Raw genomic sequence first — 21,521 nt, forward strand, 5'->3', positions numbered from 1 at the left:
TGAAGAATTAAATTGTAGAGGAGGAGGAATCCTAGCACTCATCTACTAGTTAGGAATAAGTACAAGAGACACTCTAGATAGGTTAGAGAGCCTCTCCACTCCTCCATTTTTTAAATCTACAAGATTTTGTCTTCAAAAAAGAAAATGTGTCATAACTGAAACCTAAAACCTTACATCAATTTGGAAAGACCATTTTTCCATCACTATTCAAGCATATTTGACAATTTTCAATGCTTTTTTTCTCCTACAAAATAAACATGCACTTAACCTGCAACTAAATCTATTTAATACATTAAAGGAGAATGTGAATGTTGTCACATGTTAGAGTGAAGATAGGGACATCTACATGCAACAAATGTCATGTTTATGTTATTCTCTCAAGTGCAACTGCCACGTTCTTATTTCTTAACATGCAACTACCATGTTCTTATTTCTCCCTTCCTTATTTTTATGAAATTTTCCACATTAAAAATGGAAAATGCCTCTAGGAAAATAGCTCAAGGCCAATAAGAAAGGAGAAATAAAGATATCATAATTTAGGTTAATAGAAAATATTGCTCAAATTATAAAAAGGTTAAATAATTTTGAGTTTGCACATTTTTCAAAACTAAACTAATATTACAAAGAGCTATTAAAAACTTTAGTCTCATGCCTTATGGGATGGACTAACAATATAATTATTTTTAAAAGTCATCAAGTAAATATAAAATATAATTATAAAAGAGTCTTTACAATTGGAAAAAATCCAAGGGGGTACATCCATAGGCTATACATTTTTTTGTTTGATACAAAACTAACCCTAAAACAATTTCATCTCAAACCCTAAAATATGAAAATACCTTTTCATATTTAGTTTCTATGTCTTGATTGTAGGTGCCACTAGACTAGATATCAAGAGCCACCATATTTTTCTTTGTGACCATGAGTTGGAGATGGTGTGGCTCAAGTTGGAAAGGTGCAGGGCTTGCTAAATTATCTTTATTGCTAGGTCAAGTTCTCTTCTTTTCTTTCCTAAATAGATCTTTCAGTTTGTTCACAACAATTGCTATACCATATGATAATGTCCCCGTATAGATAGTCACAAAGGGTCATAGTGTCCTGAAAGATCATGCATCACATTGATCTATAGCTAAATTTTAAAACAATCACAAGGTTGTAGCTTTCAAGGGATGGCTCACTGGCATTTTATCTATTATGATTTACATATTTTCTAGATGCTTTTCTTTTCTTGAACATTGAAGGGAAATGAGAGCACTCCAAAAATTCATTTGAGATCAATATGCACATCCTATATACAATAGTTCCTTGAACAACTTCTAATAAGAAAATACAAGTGCATAACTACTATGCCATAAAAGTGAAAACAAACATAGTTGATTTCCCATAACTAGAACCATAAAGGAAAATGATTGTAATTTATTGATCTGAATAAATTTTAGTAGCATTACAACATGCAGATTATTATTCTACAATCATGAAACTAGAAGAATGTGACAGAATAGAGAACATAGATATATGTGCAGAAAACCTTTCCAAGTAGAAACCTAACCCTCCAAACCATCAAGCTAATGTATTATTCAACAATAAGTTACAAAACATTTTTAGGCTTCACATGGAGATTTATATCTTTCTCCATTCTAGAGAAAATTTGGTAGCATAACCCTATGCAAATAACTTCTCATCTCTCTCTCCATTCTATACAACAATGCTTTGTACTTATAGAGTTTTCATAGAAGAGGAAAAAATTTCTACAATGTCTACATTTAACACATCTACAATTTATTTTAGAAACTTCCTTATGCCCTTGCATAAAATCAAAGCATAAGAGAAAAAATAACAAAAAATTAGAAGCTTTCTATTTTTCTACTCCAAACCTTTTCTTGTGGAAGAATCTAGCTTCATTTAGCAACTTTCCAAGAAAGCACAAATAAAGCAATAAAATGTGGTAGGGCTGATTCACCTTATCCCAATAATCTCCTACTTGATGAAGACCTTACAAGATTCAAACTAATGAAAATATATCATCACAACCATCCATGAAATAACATAAGTCGTAACATATGCTCTTGTGCTCTAACTAGACACCTGTCCAAATACCACAAGCATAAGATCCATGTGATAAAAAAGTCTACACACACTACCACCACTCCACTATGCTCATGAGCTACATAGAAGCATCAAAAAAATCAGCTTCTTAGCCCAACAAAACTGTGAAGTTATCCTCTAGAAAACAAGATAAAACATTAGCCAAAATGACAACCAAGTGATTGGTCCAATCCAATTGATAAAACTATGAGATTGAAAATAGCATCCATAGTAAATGCTAACCCATCCAATCACCCATAACTCAAAGTTATCCTACACCAAAGAACTCATGACAACAACATAACCAGCCCATGAACTATAACCTCAAGCTCTATGTGCAAACCAATTGATGAAGATCAAACACATACAAGAACTCCCATTGCATGGGCAATGTTGAACCTAAAAAATCAAAAGCATATTGAGTCTACTAATAAAAAAACAAAGAAATTGTAACCATATGATACCAAAGACCATCCACAAAGATATTCAAATCCTATAGCACAAACACTACAAGAAACATCTCTTTCATCCAGTCTCCACAACTATCCCATGTTCTCCACATCCAATAGAGAAAAGAGATAAAGGAACCACCTTGTCATCACAAAAATAATGAAGTAAAAGTGATAACAAATGACCACAAAAGAATGACCACCATAGCTCCAAAAGATCTCAAAAACAATGTTATGTGGGCCAAAACATCCAAGAAGATAAATAAGAGCAAAGAAAGAAATTACAAATCATAAGCATGTAGCATGTCCTTCTACAAACACTTTTGAATGTCAATTGTGCCGAGTATGATCTCCTTCATAGCCCCAAGAGATAAGCCACAACAACATCAAAAATTGTTCAACCTCAAGAGATCAAACATAACATGATATCATTAATCTACATGGATATAAGCCTCTCAAAGAAGATCAAACAACTCCATTCCCATTTCTAGAAATCAGCCCACTACCATCTCCTATTTTCATCACAAATGAAAGTACACCTCAAGGAGATAAGAATGTTTTCCATTACAATGAATCCTCCAGAACCATCTAAATGTAGCTCAAGATCCATGAATATGACAGAGAAAATAAAACACCTAAAGGTAACATTGGGAAATACCTTTCAAGTGCTAAACTACTAAGTAGACGAAGAGTGGGGAATGAGAATGCTCCTCCAAGATATGCAAGTCATCATCTGACTTATCCAAGAACAATCTCCTCATAGGTCTATATTGAACTCGCATCCAACAAAGGTGTAGGCTCTTTAGATTTTTTGTTGAAATCCCATCAAGAGTATACATCTCAAAAACATGTATCTCATCTCGAGAGAACTCTAGCCTCACCTATGTTTCCAAGTATCCACAAGCACTTGTAATCAATCATGCAATGAGAAACTCCACTACAACATAGTATTGTCATGAAGTACCAAGAAAATGATCAAAGTACTCAATACCAAGAAACTAAAACAAGATCAATGTCAAAGATCCAACTATGGAATCAAGAACATATACGTGATATCATGATCTAAACCATCTCCTTCCAAAGAGATAACATGTTTCATCTGATCATATCAAATAACTTTATCATATAAAAAATCTAAACTAGTAATAAAAATAAAACCATGACATAAAAGCCACCATGGTAACATATCAAATAAAAGCATAAACAACATATCTACCAAGGACCCCTAGAATCCTAAAGATGTCAACATCTCCAATCACACAAAGATACCATCTCCAACTAGTGAACCAACAAATGTGAAAGACCCTTATACAGTAATAGGATCTAAGGCATCATCCAACATCTACAACACTAAAGAAGATCATCCATCACCATATGATGGAAAAATATAGCCACTACTAAAGCTCCCACTGAAGTGTGATACCAAGCTCTCCAAGCATATGACACACCATCCTCCAAATTTTAAAATTATCCAAGCCCACACATCACACTAGGTGAAACCAAGATCTCCACACTAAGAAAATTCACCGTGCTTTAGGACTCCATAACTGACTGTGCAAGTACTCAAATATCATCCATCCTCTCATCTCAAAGCAACCACACAAATGCAAAAGTTATCGTAAACAATTCCAACTAACAAGTTTGCACCAACACTAAATCAAATCTAGTGGATATAGATAGTCCACATAAAAATTATCCCACTACAATTAAATGGGTGGCCTACCCACTTGACTGCATAACTTGTAGATCCTATCATTGCAACATTCAAACTCACTATCACATTAGTGACATATGTAAATCAGATCAAATAGAATAATCATGTAGGCAACATGACTCAAAAACCAAATCAAGCACAAATCTGATTTACCAATTATGTTCACATCAAGCACCATAGTCAAGGAATTGAACAAAGCATCACCATAAAAATGCTAAGTGACTAATCACATACCAACATCTCCATGTAGGGAAAGAAAAATTCCTCCTCTCACCATGTACAAAGAATGTATGCATGTAGAACTACAACTATCTCATTTGGTACCACTCTAAAGAATGAAAAGTCTAGAAAATAGCTCTTTTTTAGATCCAAAAAAACTACAAGTTTTTATTTCAGCATGTAAAACCTAAAAAAGAATATTGTTTATGAACACCCATGCAAATCCACACCCACTTATCATCTAGAAGACTCAAAGTCTGAAAATATATCAAAAAACTAAATCCAGAATAATAGATTATCATAGATGAAGATCACCATAGATTTTTTAAGAAAATGTACAAAACCATCAGATCCAATGAACAAGAATCCAAGCCATGCATGTATAAAAATCCAAGAGAACTCCAGGCTCACTTGTAGACCAATTCCACAACCACTATTAGTACATGCATCTAAGAGATATAGGCTATCTAGAAGCTTCCAAATCATCCAATGATAGCCTCTATGCATTCCTGGTAACAAAAGAGACACCTTCAAATGTCAATGCATTAAGAATTATTCTACTATGATCCAATATCTCCAGAGAAATGTCATTTCAAATGACCAACTCTATTTTCTCTATCTTCACTTTCCTTGCAGAAATGTTTGCTATTAGAATAAATCAACTGCTAGACTTCCACTGATTAAAGGATTAATTATCAGTCAATTTCTTCAAAAAAAACTTCTTCAAGCTCTACAAGCAAAGAAATATTAATAGAAGAAATACCCAGAACCAAAAAATATGTGAATCCTCACATGCTAGCAACATGCAATTGACAAAACTAAGCTTTGATACCAATTGAAGGGAAGTAAGAGCACCCTAGAAATTCATTTGAGATTAGAATGGACATCTTGTATATAATAGTTCCTTGAACAACTTCTAATAAGAAAATACAAGTGCATGCTACTATGCCATAAAAGCAGAAACAAACATAGTTGATTTCCCACAATTAAAATCTTAAAGGAAAGTGATTGAAATTTACTGATCTAAATAAATTTTAGTAGCATTACAACATAAAAATTATTATTCTACAATCATAAGAATAGAAGAATAAGATAGAATAGAGAATACAAATATATGTGGGGAAAACCTTTCCATGTAAAAACCCCACCCTCCAAACAATCAAGCTAATGTACTATTCAGCAACAAGTTACAATACATTTTCAGCATTCACATTAAAATATACATCTTGCTCCATTCTAGAGAAAATCTGGTAGCATAACCCTATGCAAATAACTTCTCATCTCTCTCTCCATTATCTACTACAATGCTTTTTATTTATAGTGTTTTCATACAAGAGGAAACAATTTCTAAAGCATCTACATTCAACACATCTACAAATTATTTTAGAAACTTCCTTATGCACAACCCTTGGATAAAAACAAATAATAAGAGAATAAATCACCAAAAAATAGAAGCTTTTTGTTTTTCTAGTCCAAGTCTTTTCTTGTAAAAGAATCCAGCTTCATTTAGCAACTATCCAAGAAAACACAAATAAAACAATAAAATGTGGTAAGGTTGAGTCACCTTATCCCAACAAGCATTTTAACTCCAAACCTTAGTTTTAAATAGTTATATAATCATTAAAGAAATGTCATATTTTAGAGGCTTGTGCCACTGTATTAGAATATGTAAATGTAACAAAAGCTTTCCCTTTCATTTGCCCATGTTGTATAAGGCAGAATAGTAATTTATATCTAAGATGTTGGAATAAAAAAATTTTTAAAAAAAGATTTTTTTTCTTTACATCAAAGGATAGATTCTTGATGTAAAGGATATGAGAAATCTTATGAGGAATGGAATTTTACAACTTGTCACCAAATATCTCATGATTTTCATCTTCTAAAAGCTTGTTTGACAATTTTTCTTTCCTTTGAAATTAAGTCACAAGTGAGACTATTGTTGTTTGGCACTTCCATTTGTACTTGGAATTCTCCTCCCTTGTTTCAGAGTTTCCAAATATAATTGGATCTTTATTTCTCTTTGATTTGTCTTTGTACAATGCTTGTGTTTCCTCCAAATACATATATAAATCAATTACATCAAGTGTAGGTCTAGAAAATACATATGCTATAGGATGGTTAAATTGATAAGGAGCTTCATCACGACCACATTGTTGAGGTGTATTTCCTTGAATAACTCACTCAGCTCAACTATATTCAATAAAGGCTTACCGCATACACTCTCTCTAGTTGAAAGATGGGAAATTTGTTTCAATTTCTCTTTCCCTCACATTATAGATGCCTTGAACTCTTCTTTGTGCCTACCATAATTATGATGCCTGCCACCAACCTCAGTAACCTAATTTGAGAAATTTGTATATGTTTTTTGTTGCTCCTCTTCAAGTAATTGCAGAAAAAAGGAAAGATTTGGACCATATCACTTTCACTTATTTTTATCATTAGTAAGCATGCATGAGATAATAAACTAATACTAGACTATTGACAATTTCTTTCTTCTATATGTTGAATCTCATTTTCTTGAAATTGTGCAAGAGAAGTTTTGTTTGGACTCATCAAATAGAACTTGCTCCAATCTATTTTTGGAGAAGGGTTTGAAGCATGATCTTGGCCTATGTTTTTATGAGAGATCCATCACCTTCTCTATCATTATCTTCAATAGAAATCCCTTATCTTGGGAGATGATTTTTCCTTTCAAAAACCTGATTTTTTTTTTTGTAGATGGTTGACATAATAGCTAGTGTTTCTTTTTAAGATTTCTCTCTCTTTGTGTATAGGCACCTAAAGCTAACAAATTTTTTTTTTAACCTTGATAATCAATGCCCCCAATACAAAGAATAACATTTCCCATTAGAACTTTTTTGAAAATATTTTTATAATCATACGTTGTTTCTAATAAAATGTACTAACAATAATATTGTACAGTGAATCTTCCAAATCATCTAGCTACTCAAATAATGATACAAAATATTGTAAATGGTGGAAATAAAATTAGATAATTGAGACCATAAATTAGAACTCGATGATAAGTGATTTCAAAGTCCACTTTCAAACATTATTCTCAAAGATATTTTTTGAGATATTTACTTTAGTAATAATAAATGATGTAATATTCAATCTCACACACACACACACACACACACACACACACACATATTGTGTGTGTGTGTGTGTGTGTGTGTGTGTGTGGGGAAAATATCTATAGCTATTGTAGAATTTTAAATGAAGTTTTCAGAAGGTATATTTTATGTGAAAGATTACACTATGTAATTTATATTCATTGATTAGGCATTTTGAGACACATATATGATTTGATAAATAATTGTGATGAATGAACAATTGAAAACATTGAATTTCTTAATAAACATAATTGATATAAATATTTCACATCATACATAAGTTTGTAGCCTTAAATACAACATGTAGTAGAGGCTCCAAGTTTGTAGTACAACATTACAGTTTCAAAATTTAATAAATCTAGGACTGCTTATGCATTCCAAAGTTCATACATAGCTAGGCAACAGGTTAGATCACATTCTTGTATTTAATCACCCCATATTATACCAACTTTGACTCATTATCTATAAATAATATGACTATGATAATTCTTTGAATTACCAAGAATGGTCTACAAGAAAGATTCCAAAACTTAAAATTTAATCAGAAGTATTCCCAAACCCCATGAAATCTTTTATTTTTAGCAAAGAGGATAAATTAATAGCTTATCCCTAAAGCATTGAAGTTATTAATAACTAAAAATATGAAAAATGAAGTTATAGAAGATTAATAAACCATGGACTTTGTGGCTAAGGAAAATTTTAATTTACCTGTATATGAAGAAAAATCTCATACCATCTCATATAGATATATTTTGGTGCCACTTCCCAAGCAAGCCCAAACTAAATAATATGTTCATATTGTATTAAGAGAAACCCACTAATTCTTTTATTATTTGATTCATATAGAAATTACACATTCTTTAACCTCTAAAGTCATACTAAATGGAAATCACACAATATTCAACTTTGGAAGTCATATTACATGAAATATAAGAAATGTGGAAGAGAGAAGCCTATAGTTTATTTTGATTTCAGTGTCAAGGGAAGTAAATGCCTAATACATTTTTGGTCCATATATATTTCTTTTTCTCACTATTGCATTAAAACTCCGTTATCCCACAAGTAGTTTTAAGATTGAAATGGTGCCCCTATTCTCGTTCTGATTAGTCTTCACTTTTCTTATTTCTAATCATACCACCAATGTTCTATCTCATAAGTTTTACCGTCAGCTATGATCTCTTGTTGATTATATTGATTTTAGTGTCTAGATAAAAAAATATAGCATCACATTCTATAGGAAATCACCATACCATTTTGTGGGGACAATCATAGCATCAAACCCTACGTTTTATCCTTCTCATTTGAAAATAATTACAACCATCTAGGAGGATCAAGGAAACTTCACATTTGATCTCACCTAGAAGGAAATTCAAAGCTTGAAAATAAAGATATCTAGTAAATATGAGAAATATTATCAGCTTTATCAAAATCCTACAAAAGCTAATGTTGGGAAATGCATGACATTGATTGATTTTCATAAATTCACAAAATAAGAAAATATTGTTGTTCTTATTAGCATTGAGAATGTGTAGGAAATAATATTAGAACGTAACTTTCATGTTAAAAATTCAACTCTCTATGCATTAGATACAATTGAATATAATAATTATTTGTACAAGATCATGATACAATCTAATGATAGCATTGTGCTTCTACAATTTAAGAAAGAACAAAAATTAAGCTTATTTATAAAGTACTTGAAACTAATTTTATTATATCTAGTTCTTCCAGAAATTAGATCAAGAAACTTGCAAATACAATAGTACTATCATGTAGTTTTTTATTTTAGAAATGCAAATAATTGCTTTATGTTATGTTTTTCAACCATTGTCAAGTGCTTTTACCATCATAATATGTTAATTTTTGTCTATATCTTGTGAAATGAAAGCCTTTAATTTGCTCTCATATCAAACAATGGAAATCAATTATTTTGTACAAGTTTCCAAAGTATATGGGCTTATCACTAATTTCCCAACTATAAAAAAAGCATATTTAGGAAATAAATGTCTTCATCTTCAGACATAAGATGATTGCCCCACATCTGTTTTATTTCCTAGATTTGATTTATCAAACCTATAACCAAAGAAATTTGGACCTACCTTTTTCATAGAACCATCTCTTTCATTAGTAGAAAAATCTCCATTATCACCATTGAAAGAAGCTCTTTCCCTTGGGGAAAAGTCTAAGTCACCTTCCAATTTCCCTTTGGCCAAGTCTAAGTTACCTTCCAATTTTACACATTTTAGATGCTCACATCTATCTCAGATGACCTTTGGCTCAATATCCTAGACTATGATGCTTATCAAAATCGATGGAGCCAACACCAAGTATGCTTACTTGTAGTTGGACTATTGATTATCATTATGCTTATTTTTATTATGATTGTTGATTTATCCCTTTAGTTAATGTTCAATTAAGAATCATCCTTCTTTTTGGGGGTGGGCATTCATTTCACTCTGTTTTAAGAGTTTAATACACTTTTTCTCAGTGCACATGGATTGAGTAATGAGGGATCCATTTAATGATCATTTCATTCCTTGACTCATTTGCTAACAATAGTCTATAGTTTTGCATCCTTAACATCACACTCATCTATAGGGCTAGCTTTTTGATTAACTAAAAATTGTTATAGATCTAGAGTTTGTATGTCTAATTTTATTTGCCTAGCAAGAATTCTACTGCCCTTGTATTTGATTGAGTGGGTATTTATAAAAAATGACATTGGGTTATACTAGAGTATAGTGAATATTGATTTTTTGCAAGGTCTCCAGAATACAACTATCCTCCACATTTCTTATGCATAGATAGAAACAAATGACATTAGTAGAATAGATGATGCATTAATCCACATCATCTCCTTGAGAGAATACTTCAGTTTTTGCAACTAATAAAGAGATTAGCTAGAACATACCAAAGAAATCAACAAACATGCCTCCTAACATTACAATTTGGATGTTACTCTGCCACATTGATATTACATTCTAGATGTAAGGGGTAATTTGATTTAAATTGAATATTTTGTACATCATTTTTTGCATTTTTTTTATGCAATTGATCATTTTATGTTAAGTGTTTTATCTTGAATGGGATATAGATATGGAAATATAGTTGGGCATTCTCTGAAAACCCTAGTTTTTTCCCCCAAAATAGGTTTAATTTGCATCCACTAATTATTTTTTGTGGATGCAAATGACTATCGAGAAGTGCCCAATTGTGATGGAAATGTAAGCTACTTATATGTTATATTTTTTATATTAATTATATTATTATTATATATGCAATATTAAAATATTGACTTGGCATAAGATTATAGTCATAATTTACTATTCTATTTTAATTTTGTTCATCATCTTAAAATGGATGATTCATAATATTATGTTATATATTACACCTTAATCATATTTGTAATAATAAATTATATTATGTAATATTATTATTTATATTTTCTTTCTTTATTATAATAATTTGAATAATAATATTTCATAATGTATTATTATTTATTTGTTTAACATGATTATTATTATGATTATGATTATATTTAATTTAAGTTTTTGTTTAACTTTGTATTTAGGCTCTATCATCATTCAAATCTAGCTTTTAAAAAGGGACATTGCATTATGGTCATGGATATAAAGTTTATGGTTATCATCAACCATCTCAAGATCCATCAATGTGTGGTTCTAGGGCTTATTCCATAATTGGGGTTATCAATAAGTGAAGCATAGCCATTGCCTACCAAACTTTGCTAGTTCATTATTTCCTTTTGTTATAGGTTTTTTAAAGAAATTTATCATGAACATATTATTTAGTTCTTTTTTTTGCATTTATGAATTAGGATCACTTTTCATATTACTAGGAATAACTTAATTATAGATCATTGATAAAAGTTGTCTTTTCATGTGCCTCGTTTTTATCAAATTGCTATTTTTATGTTGTTTGTAGACTAAGGTTCAATAAATGTCAACATTAGGTGTAATGAATACTTTTAGCACCCATCTGAGCATAAGGAAGAGGAAATATTTGATCCTTTGGTACCTCCAGTGTTAAAAAGTGAGTATTTCAATTGATTGTGTTTCATAGTTTTTAATAGATGTGATTTTTTAATGGGTTTGATGTTTTTATTTAATGTAAATGTCAAATTTCTTGACATAAATTGCCTAATCATTGGTATCTTTTTCTAAGAAGTTAGCAAAAGAAATAATACTTGTGTGTGGGCAAAGTGCTCCAAATTATATTTTATAAGAGTCTATGACAAAAATAATTTAGAGAAGTGTAATTGACATGAAATATAATTTTAAAATGTTTGAACAAAAGGAATTTACAATTGTTGAATTAGTATTGATAAAGATTTAGATTTTTTTATTTTTATAATAACTAAAATTTGTGTTTTTTGAGAAGAGTATATCATGTTATAGTGACCATGATCATGATAGATCTAATGTTGGGAAGACAACTTTGTCATTTTTTTGCATTATTCTTTAAAGGGTACTAGCTCAATGGAAGAGTACCTACCTTATAAGTAGGAGAATGGTGGTTCAAATCCATTGTGCCCTAATATGACTAAATCAATGATTAAATAAACTACCAAATATACTACCAAATAAACTAACAAATAAACCACCAAATATACTACCCAAGAAACTACCAAATATACTGCCAAATCAATTACCAAATATACTACCATATAGACTACCCAAAACTACCAAATATACTACCAAATAAATTGCCAAAATTACCAAATAAACTACCATATAAACTACCAAGTAACAACAATAAATGACTAAATTAATGACCTAATCATTGATTAAAATAATCTAGTCATAAATTTGGTTGAGAGACAAATGTTCGGCAATAAACTACCATAAGTCATGTGATTAAAATTAGTCACATATCTATAATTTTTAGCAGTTTATTTAGTAATATATTTTTTGTTTTTGTACAAGTGGCAAAATCTCCCAGTTTCACTTGTAAATCTAGTAATGCTTCTTCCATTTTAATGCTTTTCTAATATCATCATCATTAGAAGCTTCTTCAAAAGTCTTTCGAAACTATTCAACAACTATTTCTACAAACATCAATTTGTCCCTTGAGTCATATTCAAAACTACCTAAGCATGCATCACTATAATGCTTCTCTGCCTCTAAAATTTTCTCTTGGGTTTGATCCTTGAGCTTATGAATTTTTGTATGTAATGTTTTGTTTACTTTATTTCCATGTGCAATCTCCTCTATCTAATCATCAATTTTATCTAACTCCTCCATTGTGTATGTACCTCCATTAACATCTAATACCTTTGGCCTTGATTGATTGTAATGCTTATAGGTATTTACCCCAAGTATGTAATTTATCCATCAAACCAAAATCTTGATTCAAAATGGCTACCAACTTATCCACATTATCCTGCATATGGTGGAGGAGCTTAAGATTGTCCTGTATAATCTGCACACTTTTCTCTTCAAAATTTTCTCACCCTTGCTGACAAGCTCTCAAAATTGGATCAAGTTACACTATCTCCCTATCCCTTTTCTTTAGTGATAAATTCAAAGTCTCTTTAGGATTTTTAAGATCTAAGGGACCAACAACTTCATTTAGATATCCTTTTAGGATCTCATTCTATTTTCAAAGTGTTATCAATTCTGTATCATCTTGTTTTGAGTCCCTAAACACTTCTTTAATCCTAGTTGTCACCATCAACTTAGTAGTGTCCAACGTGGGTTACCCAAGATAAACCTCCCTAATTTGATAATCGTTTGAATTGAATTCTTCAAAATCTTTTTGTAGAGGAGGTATACCAATGTGAAAAAATAAATCCAAGTTCTGATCACTCATAATGAAGGCCAATGCTCGTGCAACTTTTGCAATGACTTAGGTTTTCTAAGAACTTCAATTAATTCTCTTATTCTTTCCTTAGTATCATATTGTTATCTTTTTTTCCTTATCACCTCTTTTCTTAGCCATCTTGGGATATGCTCCATTGGAGATTTTCGTTCTGAAGAAAAAGGAATTTTCTCTACTTTTCTCCTTTTATGATAGATCCACATCAAGAGTCTCTATGTTTGTGGAGTCCACAATTCTCACCTTTGTGTCTTTAGAAGTCTGTTGATGCTATTGACATATTTGGTCTTCTTCTAATGCTTCATCTATGGGTATTTATTGTCACTTTTCCTCTCATTCAACTCAAACTTGTTCTTCTTCATTTCTTGGAGGGAGAGGAGTAGTAGAACCTTTATCCATGCAAAATGTATCCTAATTTATGAAGAGTAGAGCTACTTTTGGTCCTTGTAGCTCATGTGCTAATTGACTCTAGTCCTACTATTGAGGTTTATTAGTTTGAGTATCCCTTATTTTGTTTCCCACCAATTTAGTACCAATAAAAATAAAATAAAAATATGACATTTGAAAGAAATCAGTGCCTTCACCTTCATACTCATCAATCCATTACTATAGCTCATCTTCTAATGTAGTAGATTGAATAGGCTTCTTCGAAATGCATGCTGGTGTAATTGTGGAGCTTCTTCTCCATTCCAACTTTGTAGCTCTGGCAAGATGAGTCCTCTAGTTCAAAGGAAGGTTATCTACTTCATCCACATCATCCTCTCCTTCCTCTTCTTCTAGGATAGCTTCTAGGATTGATGGGAAAGGAATAACTCTTCTAATCACCTTTTATCTCCTCTCGACTAGAGTCTTGATTTTTTTTTAATCTTAGGAGCAGATCGAGAAGCTTGTGCCTCTTGCTATAGTGAAAACACTTCTCATACTTTTGTTTTAGCTTCTCATTGCCATTGTTCAATTGGTGGCACTTGAGGATTGTATTGGGTTTGTATAGCTTCAATATTGTTTGACCCTTGTACATTTTTTTACCCTGGGCTATGGTAGTGCTTGAGTTAATTTTTCTTCTAGATCAATTTGTTGAGGATAAGTTCTCTTTCTCTTGCCTTTATCTTTTTGAGCCCTAGAATATCTAACATCTTTATCAATTTGATGTACTATATTTGGCCTTGCTATTGATTGAGCTATAAAATTGGGCACTATTATCTTAGCTCCTCAACATCTTGCTAGCTAGGGCGTAGTGTGGAAGTCTACCACTAGATGAATTTGATCTAATTTGAAAGGTATCTTAACCAAATCCTTGGTCAATTTGATAACATGCCTAACCCTATGATTAATGTCTGAGTTTTCTTCCTTATCAATCTCAACATTCATAACAGGTCAATCAACAATCTTATCCCTATTGAACAATGGATCAAAGACATCCTCAGTATCTCATTACAAAAATTCAAAGGAACCTCTATCTTCAAGGAACTCATTGCTAGATAGAGAGTCATCCTACATATCATACTCATCTACTATATTTATCCAGTGGTCCTCCATTGCATCTTCATGTTGAAATGTCTTGCTAGCCAAATACTGTACTCTTCCAATTTCATCAAAACAAGGGCAAGGAGAGTTATATTCCTCCAAGGGATACTGATCCTATTCAATCTCAAAGAATTAAATATCTTGTCTCTGGACCAGACTAAATGGTCCTATAGTAATAGGCCATACCCATGTTATTTTATGATTCTTTCTTACTCTATCGTAAGCAAACAAGAGTTGTTGAGACATCCCCAACATTATAAGTTTCACCTAGATATCTAAGGAGCTTCTTGGGATTGATAATGGTATCCACTACAATCAAATAGGTGAATGTTTGATACTAGATGTAGTATGCTCCAACTTCTAAAATCTTTCTCACTACCTCCTCTGCAATCCTCTTCATATAATTTCCTCCAATGAATAATATAATTGCAAATATAAATGCATCATTTACTATCTTGTATTCCTTATAGTACTCTGAAAGCTTTTTCTTCACCAACAAGGGATATACTATGTAGGGCCATGCATTTGCACTTGCATACTATCCTTTTTAGAGAATCCTAGATAATTCATCACCCTCTTAACTAGTTGGTATACCAAATATGTTGTCATGTAAAACCTACAATTATTCTTAACTATCACCAGCTACTCATCCATGTTCTCACTAAGAATGGAAGCCTAATCAATTAGCATCTTCGCTATCTTGACAGTCCCAATAAAGTGCACCATCCATATATTTAGGTGTCCCAATGGTGGAAAACCCATGACTCTACTCAAGAGTATTATTTAATATCTAATATCTTCTTTCATGTAACCTCTCCTCATGTCCACTTTTCTTGATCATATTTCTACCTAGTGATAGGTTAGTTTGATAGACTAGTCTACCTTTGGAGGATGGAACACCTTTCCTATGTTCTTAAGTCAAAGATCTAGTAAGATCTCTCCAATAATTCTTTTCATGGTCCTTTCTTCAAAGACATAGCTTCCTACCAGTGTCATGATCAATTCTAAAGATTCTAATGATACTCATGTGATGCTCCACTAACTAGTCTTGATCAAATAAGAGAAAATATCAATGTGAACATTTCTTTAGGCTTATTGCATAATACCAAGCATGTGTTCCAATTTTTATGACCAAGTTTGATGTCCTAGATCTCTAAATAATGATCTTGGAATTGTAACTTTGTCAAAACACGTTGAAACTTGAACACCACTGGTTTTGGGACCATCCATGGAGCAAGGGAGGATGATGAAGAAGCCATTGAATTTTCACAAAAATTACATCTATTAGTCTAAATTAAAATAAAAATCAATTAATACCAAACCTAATGACAAAATGAAAAAAACCAAAAAACCCTAAGTGTTAAAAAAAATTAAAAAGCTAATTTTATCCCTAAAATGCAACAAAGGCACACCTAGCACACCTCTAAGATGTGTCAAGTGCATACCCTTAGAATACTTAAGCACAAAAGGGTGCATATTTAGTGCACCTCATGCGTTGTGCTAAATGCACACCCTTTATTCCTTTGTAAGGGATGCTTTTTGGTATAAAGGCGTGCAACTATGCATCTAAATAGGTGCACAATTGTAAACCTTTACTTCAATGTGAGTCTTAAGATTTTTTAATGATTTTATTTTTTTCAATATTTTTTTAAAGAGAAAAGGTGTGTAGCTATGTACCTTAACTTGGTGTTTTAATGTTTTGTATTTTATTGGGTATAGGTGGCAAAGGTGGTTAGGTGTAGGAATAGACATGAGGAGATATGCAAATGTGGGAGACTGGAGCTTAGAGAAAATAATGAAGGTGAGAAGGGGTGGGGGTACTAGGTTTTATAAACTCATTACCCAGCGTAGCTCTTGGAGATGTGTAGCTACACTACTACATTATTGTATTATTGTGCACTTTCCAAGAGAATTTTCTTTGCCTATAGTATTTGGTGCACTAGTGTACCTAATGAGGTGTGCTAGTGCATCATTTTTCTTGTAAAAAATGACTTATCCCCTTAGTGATTTTTAGGATCTAGGTTTACAAATTGGGACATGGATTTGACCAATGACACTAGGCCAAACCCTAGATAAAACTCAAACCTCATTTCTAGGAAAAATGGGGTGTGCATTATGAAACCACAAAAAATAGCCCCAAAAAAGAAAGAAATTACAAAGATATTTCTTCATCAACAAACACTCTTCTGATATGTGTCAAACACCAACTGAATCGCAAATATTGCAAGCATAATTTGAGTCATTTAAAAAAAATCTTAGAATCTTGAATCTCAAAGTTCAGTGTGTGTTTAGTGTATTCATTTCCTTTGACATATCAGAATCTAGTCTACCAAAAAAATTTGACAACTTGGAGACAATCTTCCACCCCTTCCAATCCATTCATTGGGAATCTTCATGAAAGTTGTTTATCAATCCTTTGTCTAACCAGATGAGAGAATTAGTTTGGAGGGCTCTTAGTAGGTTGTCACTTTCCTTTTAAAGTCCTACGTAATATTTTGAATACTTGCTTCTTGTAGCTCGTAATGTTACCATTTGATTCTTCAATGAAGCAATGGTTTTGATGTTAGATAGCTTATTTAGAGTACATATCCCTATAGTCAAATTACCTTTCTCAAGCTTTGTAGAATCCTTCATTCTTAAAACATTTCTTTATTTTATTTTCTTTCTATACCTTGGCCACACTTAGACTATGTGGTGAAGACATTGGTGTCATTTCTCAAATTTGATCTTTCGTGAACATGCCTTGCATTCCTCTTTTAAGAACATTTTAGAAACTCTCACGCTGAACAACAATCTTAACAATTCATTTGAGAAGACCCTTTTGTTTGAATCAGTAAGTTTTGGACTATTCTTTGCTACCTTTGACCTTGGTTCAAAGAAACCTAAGATAACCAATCTTTAAATTTGCAAAGTGTTAAGAACTTGTTGATCTACAATTCCAAATCTAGGACTAAAAATCCCCTATTACTACAGGTAACATCCATTCCTTAGTATAAGAAACAAAAATTGAAAAGAAAAAAAAAATTGATAAAGAAATATCTCTTAACAATAGTTGAAAAAAAAAGAGTGGTTAATTAAGATATGTCAAGATAAAATCTTAGATGCACCTAACCCCTGGACTGATGCAACTTTGAAAAAAAACATGCAATTGAAAAGAAAATTGCTTGTAAAAATAAAAACACTTATGAAAAAAATACACTTGCAAAAATAAACATGCTTATAGATTTATTTTTATTTTTTTAAAATTTTAATTTATTTTTTAGTCTTCAAAGTAATGCTTCATAAATTACTCATTGACTAGCAACAAAACCAATTCCTCCTATAAGGAACTCAGCCTAAAACTATTTTCTCCCAGACTTTCTACGATCTGATAAGGGACAATCCACAAGTGTGCAGGATCATGGTGTGCCAAAAAGTGGCAATGTGAAAAAAATAGAGTTTGAACACATCTAAAAGTGCTTCAAAATCTGCTCTAACTTTTTTCACCTATCCAGGTAACAAACCTGGAAAGTAAGGTCCAAGCCTTATCGGATATCCAATTTGAGATAGTAATATCTGATATGAGATCGAATATCGGATCTCATATCGGATATCCAATATGAGATCTGATATCCGATATCAGCGACATAAAAATTGGAGGGAAAAGACACAAAAATTAGAGGGAAAAACAAATTTGTAAGTGATATAACTAATTTGAGTTATGAAATATGTAAAGATATAATCTATAATCTATAAATATATAATATAATAACATAACTATTATATATAAAATAATATATAATCTATATATTATATAATAATATAATATTATATATATTATATATATATATATATATATATATATAACGTAACATAAAGATATAATATATAATCTATTAATATATAATAATATATTATGTTATTATTATTATTATTATCTATAAATATAATATATATTATTATTATTTTTACTATATTTTTATTAAATATAATAACGTAATATAATATATATATGTTATTAATACATATTATGATTATTATCATATATAAATTATAATCTATAACATATTATTATTATTATTATCATATGTAAATTATAATATATAACATATTATGTTATTATTATTATAATCTATAAATTATATATATATATATGATTGTTATACTATATTATTATTATTTTTACTATATTATTTCTATTGGAGTCATTTGTATGGGTCAAAAGGGCTCATAGGATGACCTATGACCACTTTGGACACATTCCATGATGACATATGTCCCTAAGGGATCCTAGGACCCCTAGGGACATTAAAATAGTTTATATGGATCAAAGTGGGTCACAAGATGACGTATGAACCCTTTTGACATATTACAAGATGACATTTGCCCCTAGAGGTCCTAGGACCCTTAGGGACATATTAGAATCATTTCTATGGGTCGAATGGGGTCATAGGGTGACCAATGACCACCTTCGACACATTCCATGATGACATATGTCCTTAGGAGTCCTAAGACCCCTAGGGACATATTAGAATCATTCGTATCAATTGAAGGGGACCATCGGGTGACATATGACCCCCTTCAACACATTTCACAATAGCATATGTCCCTAAGGGTCCTAAAACCCCTAGGCACATATTAGAATCTTTCATATGGTTTGAAACCCTATGACCCCCTTCGACAATTTACATGATGACATATATCCCTAGGGGTCCTAGGACACTTAGCAACATATTAGAATGCTTCATATGGGTCAAAGGGGGTCATAGGTTGACCTATGACCCCCTTTGACCCATTAAATGATAACATATGTCTCTAGGGGTCCTAGGACTCCTAGAGACATATTAGAATCATTCTTATGGGTCAAAGGGGCTCATGGGGTGACCTATGACCCCCTTCGACCCATTAGATGATGACATGTGTCCCTAGGGGTCTTAAGACCCCTAGGGATATATTAGAATCATTTTTATGGGTCAAATGGGGTCATAGGTTGACTTATGACCCTCTTCGACACATTACATGATGACATATGTCCCTAGGGGTCCTAGGACACCTAGGGACATATTAGAATGCTTCATATGGATCAAATGGTGTCATAGGTTGACCTATGACCCCCTTCAACCTATTAAATGATGACATATATAGCTAGGGGTCCTAGGAGCCCTAGGGACATATTACAATCGTTCTTATGAGTCAAAAAGGGTCATAGGTTGACCTATAACCACCTCTGATCCATTACATAATGACATATGTCCCAAGGGGTCCTAGGACCCCTAGGGACATATTAGAATGTTTCATATGGGTCAAACAAGGTCATAGGTTGACCTATGACCCCTTTCGACCCATTAAATGACAACATATATCCCTAGGGGTCTTAGGACCCTAGGGATATATTAGAATTTTTGACCCATTACATGATGACATATGTAACCAGGGGTCCTAGGATCCCTAGGAACATATTAGAATCATTCATATGGGTTAAAGGGGGTCATAGATTGACCTATGACCCTGTTTGACCCATTACATGATGACATATGTCCCCAGGGGTCCTAGGATCCTACAGGACATATTAGAATCCTTCATATGGGTCAAAGGGGGTCATAGTTTTACCAACGACCCCCTTTGACACATTAAATGATGACATATGTCCCTACCGGTCCTAGGACCCCTATGGACATATTAGAATTGTTCTTATGCATCAACAGGGTCATAGGTTGACCTATGACCCCCTTTAACCCATTAAATAATGACATTTGTCCCTAGGGGTGCTAGGACCCCTAATGACATATTAGAATTGTTCTTATGGGTCAAAGGGGGTCATTGGTTGACCTATAACCCCCTTCGACCCATTACATGACGATATATGTCCCTAGGGGTACTAAGACCCCTAGGGACATATTAGAATCCTTCTAATCAATCAATCAATCAAAAGAGGTCCTTCTAACTTATGACCCCATTCGACCCACTACCTGACGACATATGTCCATAGGAGTCCTAGGACCCCTAGGGATATATTATAATGCTTCATACAGATCAAAGCATGTCATAGGTTGACATATGACCCCCTTCAACCCATCAAATGATCAAATAGAATCATTTTTATGGCTCAAAGGGGGCCACAGGTTAACCTCTGACCCCCTTCAACATATCACCTCATGACATATGTCTCTAGGAACATATTAGATTCATTCATATGGATCAAAGGGGGTCATAGGTTGACCTATGACCCCCTTCGACCCATTAAATGACGACATATGTCCCTAGGGGTCCTAGGAGCCCTAGGGACATATTAGAATAATTCTTATGGGTGAAAGGAGGTCATAGTTCTTTGACCAATTACATGATGACATATTTCCCTAGGAGTCCTAGAACCCCTAGGAACATCTTAGAATTGTTCATGGCCTATTACATGATGATGTATGTCCCTATCGGTCCTAGGACCCTTAGGGACATTAGAATATTTCATATGGGTCTAAGGGGGTCATAGGTTGACCTATGAACCCCTTCGACCCATTATATGATGACATATGTCCCTAGGGGTCATAGGACCCATAAAGACATATTAGAATCGTTCATATGGATCAAAGGGGGTCATACGTT

The 21,521-nt window shown here is 32.4% G+C and overlaps 1 pseudogene; it reads right to left on the bottom strand.

The window, feature by feature from the left end:
* Positions 1-6,098: 6,098 nt before the first annotated feature.
* Positions 6,099-7,315, bottom strand: LOC149533299 (uncharacterized; annotated as a pseudogene).
* Positions 7,316-21,521: the final 14,206 nt, after the last annotated feature.

The sequence above is a fragment of the Cupressus sempervirens genome, chromosome 10 (assembly GCF_028749045.1).
Source record: "Cupressus sempervirens isolate cs-2001-9-10 chromosome 10, ASM2874904v1, whole genome shotgun sequence".
NCBI lineage: Eukaryota > Viridiplantae > Streptophyta > Pinopsida > Cupressales > Cupressaceae > Cupressus > Cupressus sempervirens.